We start from the raw sequence: 16333 nt of genomic DNA on the forward strand, positions 1-16333 counted from the left end.
AGCTACAGCCGCCGAAAACAAATGATAAGCTGTATTCACTCACTACTGTTTACAACTTTTTCCAGGTTAGTGGGGATGCATAAAGCCTCTCAAAACCTCAATGTGTTATTATCACGTTAACTTTGACAGCCCTTTTCATCATGTTTGATATCTGTCAAGCTAAAACAGAACAGATTTTTTCTGGTCCAAAGACTGAAATAGAGATCTTTCTGTGTTAGAAATGACATCCTGGAACGTAATTGTGAGACATGTGATGCTATAGAGGAACAACTGCAAATAAAGCAAACTCTTGCTGAAAAGGAACGACATGCTGTATTCACTTACTACTGTTTACATACTACTGTTTTTTCAGCTGTGTTCCAGCATAAGCTGTTCATACGGGACCACGCTCGGGACCCGTAACACCTACACTATTATTGCTGTTGCTTGGCTGCACTGTTGCTACTAGTGCACCCTCACTAATTTGAGATGCACCCTTAGTCATTTTGTTCTGGAACCGAGCCTGAACAAATGTCATCCATGGATGTCTGCCATTATAGTGCACGATAATGAGCAGTATTGGTGATTAACCTTATTCCCCCCATGTCCAGAGCACTCAGTACCACCACACAGGAACATACATAAAAAGAGATTAAATCTTGTTTACATGTAAAGAGAGCAAAGCCAATGCCATAATGAAAGAGTGATTGGCTATAGATGAAAGTGGGGCCTGATAGAAGAGAGAGTAGAGCAGAGAGGAAAAGAAAAAAGGTCAGTCCACATGATTCTGGATGTACAGTACATGCCCTGTAGTGGAGTACTGTCACTTAGTGCATGTGGTCTATGTGTGTTTATGTACACGTCTGTTAACACCTACATTTAAAACATAAGGAAGTGGCACAGTAAAGCAATTAGTAAGACGTGTGGTTGTGGAAAAACTGCAGAAGTAGAGATAAAAGACTTGATTTGATAACATATGCTGTGACAGACACAAACCACATTTGGAGCAGATTGCGCATTCCAAGTGCACAACAAATAAAATATCATTGAAAAATACTGCTCAACACAGTGGAATATATGCAGTGTTTGCAGGGACAAAATAGACCTACTTATCGGGTGCTTATTTGCTGTGCTCCAGCACAAATGCCAAAGTTGTTTTCTGCAGCGCGGTGCACATTTAAGGAGGTCTTCTCACCCTGATTTCTTCTTAGACACATATCCCGGCTACCAACTGCCTCCGTCAGCACACATATCTCCGCACACACAAACACGAGTCTCCGAGGGCGTTCTCACGCATGCATGCAGAAGCACATGCACAATCATGGCATATGCACGTACACACCACCCACACACACAGGCAAATACCCCTCGGCACCTGAATTCAGGTTGCTATAACTGTATGGGCCATTTTTAGCTCTTTAATAATACTTGAATAGTTGTTACCTGAGATAACCCCAGGGAGAGGAAAAACAATTCCAGTCTCCCACAAGCCCTGGAGTTTAATCCTCTCTAGTATCCTAGGGAAATAATGCTTCCTCTAATAATTCCTTTGGTCTTTCAGTTCAAACATTGATGTCCTTTTGTGTTGGCTGGGGCCATTAGTTCTGACACATGTATAATTGATTATGATATTAACAGCTAAAATCATTCAGCTCATTTTTGCTGAGGCCGTAGGGATGGACAAGGTGCATAATGGCTTTGAGCAGTTGGATCCATAGCTTGTCCCCTTTGCTTTAGTTGGAGATGTAGCCATGTGACCCTGCACTGTTATTCTTGTCTTTCAGTAAGCCAGCAGTTCATTTCAAAGTCTCATGTTAGCGTAGTCCGTCTCTGCTAGACGAGTCTGGTTTGTATTCTATATAGTGGTATAAGGAAGGAGACACAGTCGTCACAGAGCAGTTCTCTTTACTCAAGTTCAAAGGCCACCAACCAACATTATTCAAAGGGGCTAAGTGTCCAGTCAGAGCCACAAAGAGAGAGAGAGAGAGAGAGAGAGGAGAGAGAAGGGAACCAGAGGAAGTAGTTTCTGTGCCACCGTTCGATAAATGAGCAGAACACAAATTACTTTAAGTGTGTTGCCGTGAGCCAATTCAAAGGGCAATGCTGGGCCAGAACTCTTTGACCCTATCTAAAAGGAACGATTAGTGAGTAGAGTTCAAAATATGTCCAGTGAGAACACACATATTTACACAGATATGTATCCGAGCAGTATAATAATAATAATAATAATAATACGTTTCAAATTGGATTCAATTGAAACACATGATTTGTTTTTCTGCACAAAGGTCCACTGTACATTCACTAGATATTCTCAGAGCTACGAAGTCTTCTGCAGCGTGTAGTGTGTGTGTGTGGTGTGTGAGTGAAGGCAAGCAGGCAGAGGAGCAGAGACTCCAGCCACACCAGCGCGCATATGCGAGCGTGCATGGGATCCCGACCCGGTAGATTTATATGTGTAAGAAGTTTCAAACAGTCCCTTTAAGAGCGAAAAGAGACACACTGGGCGTGCGAAGGGGAGGTGGATGAGTCCAACAAACACAAGGCTTTCATCCAGGAGACCGCTGTTAGTGTCCCGTGTGTCACGTTACAATCAGCTGTTCGTTCACAACGTTCAGTGTCATTTTCACTTTACAAACAAAGGTTTATTGATTTCTAGTTAACATATTATTTCAAATGAGCACAGTCACTCCACCACAGTGCCTCTTCACACAACACAGTCATGAATGAAATCTTTCTTTTGGGAAATCATTTATTGTGTCTGCAACTCAACAGGAACAGCTGATTGCCATTTGCGGGAGCACATGCGGCCTGTAAAAGCTGTATCGCCCAGTTTATAGTCTACAAATAGGCCTACACATTTACTGTCCGTGGTAATAGCAAAGATATATCTTTGTTAAACTTTAATGTTTCTTGTAACCTAATAATCACAATTGTGGCCAAACAAGTGTTTGCAGTTTAGTAATCAGGCATAACAATTACGTGTTATGGGTAATACTATGTTTCCGATAATATGTGTTTGGTATGTCTAATATCCTTGTTTATATTTGGAAACTAGACTGTAATTATAATGATTTACTGATGGGTTGTAGAAATGATCTCTTTTGCATTATGACTGCATTATTTCACCTGCTCTTTGCCCTAGAGATTATAACCAACCCAGTACTTTTTACCAGTTTAAATATAAACCGTAATAGGCCCACAACCCATAAAAGTACCTGGCAGTAGTAGGCAGCTCAGTCCATAGGGACTTGGCTTGGGAACCGGAGGGTCGCTGATTTAAGTCCCTGAATGGACCAAGTACTGAGTGTGAACTGATCGCTGGAGAGATGCCAGTGTGCCTCATGGGCAGTGCTGAGGTGCCCTTGAGCAAGGCACCAAAGCCCCAACAGCTCAGGGCACCTGTCAGGGGCGGCCCACTCGCTCTGACATCTCTCTCATTAATGCATGTAGGGCCTGTGTGTACTATGTAATATGTCAAATATAAAAGAGTGAAAAAATAAATTGAATTTCCCCTCGGGGATTAATTAAGTGCCTTTCTTCTTCTTTCTATATGTGACAGATTATAGCCCACCCATGTCCTTTTTGCCTGTTAAAATACCTTAAAGAAGCAATACAACCCATAAAATGTAGATTCCACTTGCCTAAAAGTGATTACAGCTCCATTACTGATATTTAAACTGGTAAAAAAGTACTGGTTTGTTCATAATTGCAATAATATCGATGTATATTACACCCTAATGGTCCAGTAGGTGGCGTCCCCTGTGTTGGGTTTATCAGTGAGGGTAGGAAGCTTCACTCAGGTAGCAGGTGTTGCTAGACGGAGGAGGAGCCCGGTTAGTTTTATGACCACGCCCTGGAGAAACATGAGGTGAACGCTGAACATGTTGACTGTGTGGAGTTTTTGGACATCGCAGATTAAGATTGCTTGCATGTATCTCATTGAAGAGACATGACGGTGATAAATAACGTCAGAAGCAAAACCGGATCGGCTCATCGGCGTCTCCAGCGTCCACTCAGCCGCCACGTGGTGAAGCTCTTCCGGCGTCATTAAGCTCGTTTCTTCGGATCAAGGCCAGCTAGCAGTAAGTGAGAGGTATGTGTGTAACGGGTCAGTGTATCTTTTGGTCATTTGATTTTCCTTTCACAAACGGATACTAAAAAAACAAAAAAAAAATGAGTGGTTATTTGATTTTCATTTTAAAATACAAAAATTTATATTGAAATATAAGACGTTTTTTCTTTATCGGGTGTCAAAAAGGGATGAACTAAACTTAAAAAAACGGGTTGATTTTCATTTTCGTTTTCTAAAAACAAAAAATAAAATCACTAGAAAATGGCAAAATCACTAAATGGCAACTTCCGGTCGCAGAATATGAAAAAAAAACGGGGCATTTTCATATTCTGTCTTCTAATGATAATCTATTTTTGTTTGGATGCAGGGGAGACTGTAGCTTTGGTCTCCAGGGCCGGAGTCTCTGCTCTTCTGCTCCTCTGCCTGCCTTCACTCAGCTCGCTCCACTCTCATGTGAATGCGCGCACACTCCACACTGCAGGAGAGTTAGTTTAGCTCTGAGAATATCTAGTGAATGTACATTGGACGTTTGTGCAGAAATAAATGCTGCAGCTCCTAAAGACCAACAGAGGTTTTCCGTGTCTTGTGAAGTGACGGGGCTCCGCAGCGAGAAACGTTATCGTCTCCGACCAAAGCTCTGCTGTCTCCTCTGTTCCCTCCGGCCGCAGTGTGGAGGCTGAGACAGGAAAAGCCAACACTAGGATCAGCAGTGATTCATGGAGAGACCTTCGTCTGGTCAGCTAACATTACTACCAAGCACGTGAAATATAGAGTGATATTGTGGTTTTAGCTGACGTGTGTCACCTCACTATTTTTAGCGATGCTCATTCATGTCTATGTAGAGCGAGCACAAGCGCGAGCCTGAGCAACAGGACGCTGACTTTCTTTGACTTAACAGCCACAGGTGTCGCTGTTAACAAGTCATTTCTGATTCTTACAAACAATTCCTTTAACTAAACTTAAAGTTGAACATTTAATTTTTGCATTTCGTTGCATTTTTGCAAAGATCGTGAATCCAATATCGGTAGGCGTCATTGAAGAGAACAGTGCTGCGTTTCTTTTATGTTTTTCACTGCTAGCATGTTGAACCAGAGTAGTATGATGTGCTCGTAGTCGTATAGCACACTTACAAAAAACGGCAAACTGACATTTTGACTTATAGGAAAAGCACAGGTGTTATTGAACATTAACGTTGGCTCTTAGTTATATGTAAATGTCCAAGTGAGAGTGACAGTGAGCCAGCTCGCACAATACTAGGATCACGACATCAAAGCGGTTAAATGGAATTCAGCCATCATTCGTTTCATTATTTACACCTGTCCTTGTCCTGTCAAAATGTCCTCAGTAAAAACGGCCTATTGACTTTATCACCTTTGTTGCGATCAAGCGTGTTTGGAGAAAACGCTGAATCATGGATGCAAATAAAGCTGTGGACATGTCCTCTGAGGCTATCAGCTGAATCAAACAGTGTCACTAATGCATACTTGCCAACCTTGAGACCTTAAAAATATGGAGGATTTCAAAACTATAGTGTGGGATCTGGGGGTCCTCCCATAGAACAATTTGAGTTTCAAAGACTTTGTTTCCTGCATTCTGGTGACTTTAAAACAATGCAAATAACAAAATAACAAATGCACCGTAACAGCATTTTTATGTTAAACTTGAAAACTGAACTGAATAAATCGCCCCTCTGGTTTGAACTTGGCGTGTGAATCTCTGGCATAAACTAATATACATCAGTTTTTATACTGATATACATAATATATATAATATATATACATCATAATATATAGATACATCAGTTCATTTTTTGCCCGTCTTCTTCTTTGTCTTCTTTGTTGTTTCTCAGAGAAAAGACACAAGGTGTTGGTGGAGGAGCAGCAGACTGGATAGAGGCAACGTCATCAAGGTGAGGAGAGGTGGACCCGAAAAACACTATCGCCTGTTCACAATCGGAAACTGCAACAGTCAAATGACATAATATTTATATTTGAATGATTGTATGTCTCTAATATTTTTTTTGTTTGTGTCTCCGTCCTCCAGAAAAAGTATGTAGAAAAAGAAAAAGTTATATTATATGTTGAAAAAAAGTAATAAAAAAAGTCATAGTATAGCATGTTGAAAAAAAACATTTTGTAGTATGTCAAAAAAGTCATAAAAAAATCATAGTACGTTGCAAAATGTCATAGTATAGTATGTCGAAAAGTCAAAGAGTTATAATATAGTACATTGAAAAAAGTAATAAAAAACCATAGTATAGTATGTTTAAAAAACGTCGTAGTATAGTAAGTTGAAAAAAGTCACAAAAGCATACATAGTATAGTGTTCCTTAAGAGACATAATGGTCATAAACTAAAGTCAAAGCATAGTATGCCATAAAAATGTCATAAATATCATAGTATATTATTCCATAAAAATGTCAGCATATAAGTGCATTCAACCATTTGAATACAACCCCAAATTTGCATGAATCATGCAACTACTGTACATCAACTTCACTTAGCCACAATAAGAGACAGAGCTTGCCAAGATTTTTTTTTTAATATATATTATTTTAAGTGCGGTCAGAACAGGAGTTTTTTTTCTGTGACAGAAGATGTGATTTTCTGCTGTACTGATGTCAGATTGCAGCAATGAAAATAATAAGAAATTATTTATACAACACTTTTCTTAACAAGGTTACAAAACTTTTAGAAAAAACAGCAGATTAAAACAAATGCAAACACATCTGATCTAAAGAGCGTCCAACAGTCGGCTTTAACAACAGCAAGACAAACTGATGCCCAAATGTTTTAAGTGAAAGTATCAAATCCAAGCTCCCCTGTCTAGCTAATCAATCTTGAGATTCTCCAAGTTTTCTCCTCAGTGTGGACAACAAATCTTAGAAATAAACAAAATTGTGAACTTCAGAAATAGTTCACCAAGATAAGGTGCTGATAGAACTCATACTTGATAGTCTTAGGTGAAAGGATCAAAACCAAGATCAAATCCAGTCTGTTTCCATAACATATTTTAAACCCTAAAAACTAAATTGAAGGAGCTTTTTAACCCTCCTGTTGTCTTCCCGTGGACCATGCAACTTTTGTCTTCCCATGCAGGTCAAAATTGACCCGGTCTGGTTTGACTGTTTTTAAGCATACATTATAAATTATCACCCAATTCTGTATTACACCTTTTTGGCCAACTTCATTCCAAGTCATTATCACAAGTTTTACACTTTGTTTTGGAATTCATGGTCAATAAACCTAATTTATATGAAATGAAACCTAATTTTTTAGGAAAAAATGCAGAAATTATGAATTATTTGGACTATACTCAAAATTGGAGGAATAATGTTGATGGATTATCACAGACCGCTATATGTCAAAGTTTAGTCAGAATATTACAAATATTATAATATAAAAAAAATGTTTAATGACAGTGTGAGAGTGTGTTTTTTGCAAAGACCATATAAGGGAACCATTCATGTAATTTTGAGGAAATTAGGTGAAAGACATCCATATTTATGATATAATGAAGTTTGAAAACGGGTCAAATTTGACCCAAAGACAACAGGAGGGTTAATGCAGATTGTTTATTTTCATATCTGTCATGCTGAAAGGTTGTGTAGACGCCTAGTTTTTTCCAGTGGTTTTGTGTGTTTGAGTTGAGTGGAAGTGGAATGACCAAGTAGCTGAGGTAATTAGTGGACTGCTCAGAAGACCTGAGGTTGTCAGTTTGATCGTTATGTGGTGCAGTGAATTATAAGGTCTAACACCCAAAATAAAGAAGTCAAATATTCTACAAAACAGCAGGAAGTGTGTCAGATCAGATAGTTCAGGATGATAGAAGACTGGTCTGAAGACAGGAGGTTGTGGATGTGGTGCAGTGAATTGAGGTCTAGTTCCCGGTATAGATGGTGCCAGGGCCCGGTTCGAGTCCTCACCGTTATGAGGACACTCGTGTACAGAGCATCACTGTGGAGGTGGACAAGGTAGTACAAGACGTGTCTCCTCCCGTTGTTTCGGAAGGGTAGGAGGAGGGTGTTATGGTACACAAAACAACATTAATTCATTTTTTTTATTGGAAATGTGGCAGACAAAACTCGGTCATCCTTAGTTTTGGTCCAGAAACTCTGCACTCATCTGGGGAGGAAGAAGGGAACATTAGACTTTGCATCACATTCACACATCAAATCCAACAACTGCTACTACTAACATGCTTTCTCAAAGTTTTGATGACTGAGTGCCAATTTAGGGAGTCATCATATGATTGACAGTCGCACAGGAGAAGTGTATTACATTATGACATTTTTATGGCATAATTTACTATGACTTTTTTTTTTATTTCGACATACTATATTATGGTCCAATCCCAAAGTTAACCATTTACCAGGGGACGTCAGTTACAACATACTATACAGTGACTTTTTTTAGCATACAATAAAACATTTTTAACATACTATGGAATTACTTTTTTTTTCCACATACTATTACTTTTTTTCAACTTACTGTGACTTTTTTTAGCATACTATAGAATTTTTTTTTTTTTCAACATACTATACTATGATTTTTTTTTTTGACACACTTTACTCCGACTTTTTTTAAATACTATGATTTCTTTTTTTTCGACAAATTATACTATTAATTCTTTAACTATGACGTTTTTTTTTACATATTATAAAATTTTTATTTTTCGACACGCTATACTATGACTTTTTTTTACCGCTATAGTATGACTTTTGTTTTACATACTATACTCTGACATTTTTATGACAGGCTGGTGAAAACGCCACAGCACATCACCAGGATGGAGGTGCCATCCATGGAGGACCTCTACACCCAGCAGTGTAAGAATAACGCTTCTAGGATCATCAGAGACCCCCAATCACCCCAGTCACAAACTGTTCCGCACCACCATGCTCAGGGACAGCTTCATCCCATAAGACTTCAGAACTCTTGAGCTCATCACTTGACACTTTACATTGTATCGTCACTTAAATCATTTATGTACTTTAACTTACTGTTTTACACAATGTTTACCTCGCTCTCGCTCTCTCTGCATATACATGAACTATATTCCCGTCTTTATTCTTTTGAAATACTGTAGACCATAAATTTATATTATTTTTATTTAATAATGCATGCGTTATATTTTAACTTGTAATATTTTTTATCTTAGATCTTATTTTGTTTTTTACTTGTGTTACATAGCAATGCTGCTGAGATCTAAGATTTTCATTGCCAATCACTGCTTCTCTGTAATTGTTGTTTGTATGATAAATAACTTAAATCTTGATTCTATTGATCAACCTTTCAATTCAGAAGATTGTGTGGAAAAAATTATATTGGAGGAACTAATAGTGAAAGAGAGGAGCTCTAACAAAATATTAGGAACACACTCAGTTTTGTTTCTGTCCCTTCATCTAGACAAGGGGTCTCTTAGCAACCTGCAGCTCCAGAGCCACATGTGGCTCTTTAGCTCCTCTCCAGTGGCTGCCTGCACATTTATAAAAATGGAAATGAATAACTGTTTTTTTTGTTTACATTTTCATTTATATTTATCATTGTTGTAGGTCTATGGTACGACGGAGTATTAGGGCCACATTGAGGGAAAAAAATAAATCTGAGATTTAGAGAATAAAGTCATCATTTTAAGAAAAACAAAGTCGTAATATTATAAACAAGTAATTTTACGTGTTATTTTCTTTTTTTTCTCGTAAAGTTATGACTTTATTCTTGTAAATTACAACTTTTTTTCTTGTAATATGACTTTATTCTGTAAATCTCAGATTTTTTTTCCTTCAATGTGACCCTGATACTCCGTACTACATTTGCTCTTTGGCCCTCACTGCATTAGACTTATATACTATATACTTAGACTATAAACTGTGTTACCTTCATCACAATGCTCACATGTTTTGCAGCTCCAGACGGATATTTGTTTGTTTGTTTTTTTGCCTAAAATGGCTCTTTTGATAGTCTAGATGTTTTTTGGTCTTCCTTATTTGAGGATATACAGTGGGAGAAAGCTTGGAAAATTTGTGATAAATACTGTATCAATAACAAACTTAAGGAAGTGTCTTACATGATATTACATATAATTTATCTGTTGGATATTGATTATAAGTGTGATTTCTGTGGTCTTGAAAAAGAGAGTATTTCCCATTTATACTTTCACTGTATACATACACAAATGTTCTGGATGGATGTAGCCAATTTTCTACAAAAGAAACTTAAGATGAATGTTGAAATAAATATGTTTGATGTAATGATATATTTTAGTGAAGATAAGATTGGAAATAACATGCTGTATATAATACAATTTTTTTTATATTTTATATTCATTAGACAAAAATGGTGAGGAAACCAAGCCAACTTTCCTGCTTTTTATTAATGAATTTAAACAGTTTATCACCACCATACCTTATATTAAAAACAAAAAAGCCATTAAGACTTTTCATTAAGAAATATTAAATGATTTATTTGGAGATTATTTACATTCTTCTTTCTGAAGTCTCGGGGAAGTCATAGCCTAATAAAGCGTCACTATTTTGAACTGATTATTTGCCTGTTTGTGAGTGTATTTCACAGTGTGGCTCAATTTGACACATTACATAATGGATTTTTTTTTCAACATAGTAGAAGGGCTTAAGAAAAAGCTTTCTGTTGCAAGGAAAGGAGGAGAGGAGAGAAGATGGGACGAGACAAGGTCTATGACGTCAAAGGGTAGTTGGTGGCACACATAGCCTTATCTATAGCCTGTATCCCATGGTTACCATATGCCGTACACGGCTGGGAACCTGGGCCGGAGAAAGCAGGGTGACGCACTAGGCACACACACACTGCAGGACAGCTGGCACCCCTCACAAATGCACCCATACCGGCACCGGTGCACTTCCACTGTACCTTAATACAGCACCAACGTCTCGCTCACACAGGGGGTGGTGTTTCTAAATCCATCCTGGGTTAGAGAGAACACAGAGGGCTAATATCTGCACAATCTCCAACTGGGAGAGGTAACACACCTCTATCCCCATGAGATCATCCTGACGGAGAGAGATAGATAGAAAGCGGGAGAGATACATCCAGGGAGAGGCGGAGAAAGAGGCAGACAGACAGGGGGGGAAAAAGAGAAAGAAGGGTCTGATAGGGAGTCAAAGACAGAGACAGACAGAAGGGAAAATAGGAAGAAGAGAAAGCAGCACATTATCTCTGTGTAGAGTCCTGGGAGGAACAGCCTGTTTGTAGAGTGATACCTATCAGCTCCCTGGCTGTCTCGGGAGATATTACTGCACTGTGGTGTACTTTACCCAGATAAAACATCCCTGCGTCTCAGATAGAAAGACTCAGACAGATAGTGGCAAGGTGAAAGGGAAAGAGGCAGCTAGACTGTCAGACAGATTGACAGACAAAAGATGGGCGGAACGGCTGATCACTGCCTTTTAAAAAATGCATGTTACAGCATAATGGATACGATTATGCAGAATATATCTTTTGGCAAATCCTTGTTTCACAAGTTATAGTGCTGACATAGGTAGCATGATGCCCCAGCAGAAATTAAAAGAGCAGCAGTGGATAGACATGGAGCAAATATGATTAAAGAAAAAGTTGTTTTTATAAAACAGTCACTATGTCCTGACAGTGGTGCATGAGACAGGTAATCTGAAAAAAAATCATGTGACTCTGTGTCCTCCGGTGCTCCTAATGGCATCTGCAAGATTTCACAGACCGGATTAAAACAACCAATCAGAGCCGAGCTGGAGTCTGCCGTCTCTGAGCAGCTGTCAATCACTCGCAAACTCCGATCAAACGGTCAAACTAGGCAGCGCTGATCAAATATGAATCAATATTCTGTGACTGTAATGCCTATTTCTCACCTCAGATGTTTTCAGAAACATCTTTTAGTGTACTGTTTAGCTGTAATATGAGAAAGTTTGTGACCCGGCAGTTGAGGAAATACCAAGCACCGCCCACCAGCCGAAGCAAACTTTCTCATTTTACAGCTAAACAGACTTCTGGGCATGAACTTGGAAGTTGGTTGTCACTTTGAGATTTAGTGATCTCCCAGACTACGCCCCGTCCCCCCGTCACCCCTCCTCTGATGATTCACCCTGCTGTGTGTCTGCCTGCCTGTCTGTCTCTCTGTCGGTCGTGCTGCCTCCTGGGGCCCTGATTGAATAACTAATGATTAATATCAACACAGCCACTGCCACAGTGACTGATTTACCGCACCCATTGATCCAGACCTTGAGATGTCAGGAAAAAAAGATGCAGATTGAACCTCAGGCAAGGTTTTGTGCGACTAAATTATCTGAGCCTGACAACTGAAATTCTGTGTGCATTGGTAAAAAAAAAAAAAAAAACTACAGCCGAGGACAGAACTTTTCATCCCCAGTTCTAAACATTAAATCAAATCATTTATTGAACCAGGTGTGTTATGAAAAATAAAGTACAAATCCAGGATTTTACATGTATTCACACCTGGTTGTTGCCCAGTATGAATATAATGTAAATTTGTTGGCCGATGAGCAGCTTCATTTGAACAGTTGGGGATTAACTGCTTTCCTCCAGGGTGTTTGCAAAGCACTTTACTTCTTCCTGCTAGAGTTTCTAAACATCAGGATAATGCCACACTGAGGTAACTCATCACTGTTCCTAAAGCATCTATTAAAACTACGACTGAGAGTTGACTTGTGGTCAAATTTTAAATTATATTTCCAAGTAAATAGAAAACAGGACTTTGGTTCAACTTGTGTATGATTGGAAATCAAGCTGCTGCAGCACTGAAAAACATGTGAACGTTATTTTGACTACACGTTTCATTTTTGTAACAAATTACTTTCATCTCTGCAGAAAAAACTCTCTCTTGTCCTTTCCCTTTCTTCTATCTGACTGTCGGTCTGACCTGATCAAATATTTCTGCGCTGTTTGAAGTAAAAAAAAAAAAGATTAGTCGACAGTGATATCTCCGACATGTATTCAGGCAACATACACAGTTAGTCCAAACAGTTCCACCCCTTTCTCCATGAAACTGGAAACAATACTAAATGTCTATTGACCTCATGAAGATGCAATGCTCATTACACACAGAAAACAAAATTGTTTTATGGAAGTAAAATGTAGCCAACTTTGCTGGACTTGGATGTAAAATGCAAGCTAAAGACTTCGCCATGTTGTCACCTAAATCAAAAGGATTCTGTAAGGTGGCTATTTTATGGATAATTCATATTATTTTGACCACATGGTGCCAGTACAACAAGCTGTAAACACAACATTGACATTATACTACATAATTACTAGTTTTACACATTCAGCAACACTGACACTCATAGAAGTTGTGTTTCTGGCCACCTGGCGAATATAGTTTCATTATTCACTCTACTTGTAGCTCTGTTTTGGCCTTTCCACAAATTTAAAGAGAGTGGTTGGTATCTGACCCTTTAGCTGCTAAATGCTCCACTATTTTCAACCCTTAGACTCTAATTTCTGCAGTTTGGTGATGGACAGGTAGGAAACAGATTCCTGCTGGAAACAAGGTTGATGAGAGTGGTGAGAGTGAACCGCAACAGTGAAGTTGTGAGCCTGAAAACCCAAAATATTGAGCTGGAACACGCTGAAACACTCTGTAGATCTAAGATCAGAAGAACCTTTGGGTTCTTCACCATGAGTGACCCCTTTCACATTATACATTTCATCCATTGGTAATATAAAAAATATTGATTATATCACCTCTGGGGGAAAAAAACTTCCAAAACATTCCTCCCACCAGATGACCCATAATTCACCTACTTCTAACTAACTAATACTTGCACTAAAAAGTATAACAAGATCATGCACTATACTCGGGAAGAAAACAGCCAAAAGGAATTTTTATTTCACCACACCTGATTAATGACCGTTTGCTGCACGCCTCATCTCACACATGAGCATTTCCACAATGAGACGTCAGTCAGTCAGTCGGTCTCTAGCAGTCGGGACGTTTATTGAACACTTAGTTTGATTTGGACAGTTAATTTCATGAGCATCGTGCTCTGTTGTGTGTACTGCATATAGATTGCTCTACTTCCCGGAGTTTCTCAGTTGCAAATTCCTGGCAAACTCAATAAAATCTTTATTTTTTTTTTTAAATCTTGATAACGGGGCGCAATAGTCAAATACATTTTAAAGCTGTGAGAAAATTCCATACACATTTGTAAGTCCCCAGAGAACGGGTGCAATTCAAACAGAGTATCTTTCCTTTTTTGAAGTGTGTGAAAAGCCAATACATTTTCTACTCTCTGTGAGCATACTATGAAAAGTGAGACTAATCTGGATGGTAAACTAGTGCGAGGGTAGAATGGGGTCAAGTTACAGAATGAAATACTGATACAGGAAGAATCATTTTAAAAGCTTTACTGTTATCCAACACACACACACCCTTCTGTCTGCATCAACTGTAGTAATCCTACACTTGGAAATATGCACACACACATATATATAGAGAGTCCTAAAAATTAAGAGTCCACAGAGAGGGAAGAAAGTGCCTGAAAAGAGGTTAGATGACATTACAAAGACAACCCAATTAGATTATGAAAGATATTCTTAACTAAGTCTGAAACTCAATGATCTGTAATGGGAGTCCTGTGGCTTATAAAAGCCTCGCCCTGGAATAATCTGTCTCTTTCTGTCTCACTCACTCACACACATGTAACACACACATACAGAGGGATTGAGAGGCCACCAGTCACTCGTTTAGATCTCTGCGTGCAATCATCAGCCGACTGTGGCAGCATGTGAGAGCACCCTGCTACTTTGTTTGAATTTCAATCGCTGGCCAGCTAGTTGGAAATTTATCAGGAAATGCCACATTTATCCATTACGCCAACTCCGTCTGACTCTGCTCATGCACCCTTAACATGAACAGCAGAACGTGGTTACAAGCTGCACTTGTGCCCCCGTAAACAAACTATAGATTACAGGTTTAGAAGAGGGGGGTGATGCTACACATCTGCCTCCCTTTACTCCTTAATCTGTCATATTGCAGCACTGCAAATTAATTTTTTCTCACTTTTGCAAAATGTGCCAGTAACTGCTTTGATAAAGGTCATGAGGAATAAATTGCTGTTCGGAAATTAATCATTGTTCTTAATCGCACTATACTTAATTACTTTATTTTGGGACCCTCGCCAATAAACAATGAAACATCTAAAAGGGGATATAGTAAGAGTGCTCCAGGGATGACGTATTTCTCTAGACCAACCAGGAAGTCAGCATCGCCTTGGGTTCCCTCGACAAAAAGCCGATGGGATTTCTACACTGGATTTTTGGATTATTGCAGAAAATAAGCTCTGTGGCAAACACATGTTTATGATACTTACACGTTTTGTTCAGCAAGATAATCTTCACAAATGAACACCACTTTTATGATACTTGAAGTGTGAATGCAATCGCCAGGAGTAGAAAGCAAACGTTAGACTATAAAGGAACTACGCCACGGTCGCATGAACGGCAGTATATAAATAGTAGTAGTAGTAATAGTAATAGTACAACGAGGCGACGTGATGACGTTTAGTATAGTCGCCTTTTTTAAGACACACAAAGGCTTCATAATTCATGATATTTACTGTTGTATTTTATATATTTACTGTCATATTTTATATATTTACTGTCGTATTTTATATCGTAGAACACAGTCCTTATTTCAGGCATCAATTCACCAAAAAACTCGACTTCGAACCGAAATAGCTAAAATGTTGACTCATTTCTGAATTTTAGGACTCATTCCTGCAGCACTCTATAAACTTTACTGTTTACCATATGAGTCATTAATAACTTTATATATAACTTTGTCATCAAGCCACTTGGCTAACCACTGAAAGACATGGCCTTTTGGGTCATGAGTGATTGTGCATTTCTCAGTCTATTCTCTCTTTAACACTCTCGCGCACACACACACACACACACACACATAAAACACTTTCACGCCAACCTGAACAGCCCTGAGACGAGCCATGTTCTCTGGATCATTAGCCTCATGTATGCTGTAGATCTCACGGTGCACTGAGCCGGGGTCAAGACAGCCACTCAGCCTGTGTGTGTGTGTGTGAGAGTGTGTGTGTGTGTGTGTGTGTTGTCCTTCTGTCCGTCTTCTTGTTTATGTCTACATTTCTTGTCTTTCTGTCCGTCCAGCTGACCTGCAGATGAAAGCAAACTTCTTACACTTCATCTCCCTTTGATGCTTCTACAGTATCTGTTATCACAGGGTGTGCTCTGTTTGTGTGTGTTTGTGTGTGTGTGTGTGTACTGCATGCATGTGTGTGTG

The 16333-nt window shown here is 39.0% G+C and overlaps 1 long non-coding RNA gene across 1 annotated transcript; it reads left to right on the top strand.

The window, feature by feature from the left end:
• Positions 1-3806: 3806 nt before the first annotated feature.
• LOC119486197 lies at positions 3807-9328 on the top strand. Its single transcript, XR_005206481.1, has 3 exons — positions 3807-4072; positions 5901-5960; positions 8809-9328. It is a non-coding gene; the product is annotated as an uncharacterized LOC119486197 (long non-coding RNA).
• The last annotated feature ends 7005 nt before the right edge of the window (positions 9329-16333 follow it).

The sequence above is a fragment of the Sebastes umbrosus genome, chromosome 4 (genome assembly GCF_015220745.1).
Source record: "Sebastes umbrosus isolate fSebUmb1 chromosome 4, fSebUmb1.pri, whole genome shotgun sequence".
NCBI lineage: Eukaryota > Metazoa > Chordata > Actinopteri > Perciformes > Sebastidae > Sebastes > Sebastes umbrosus.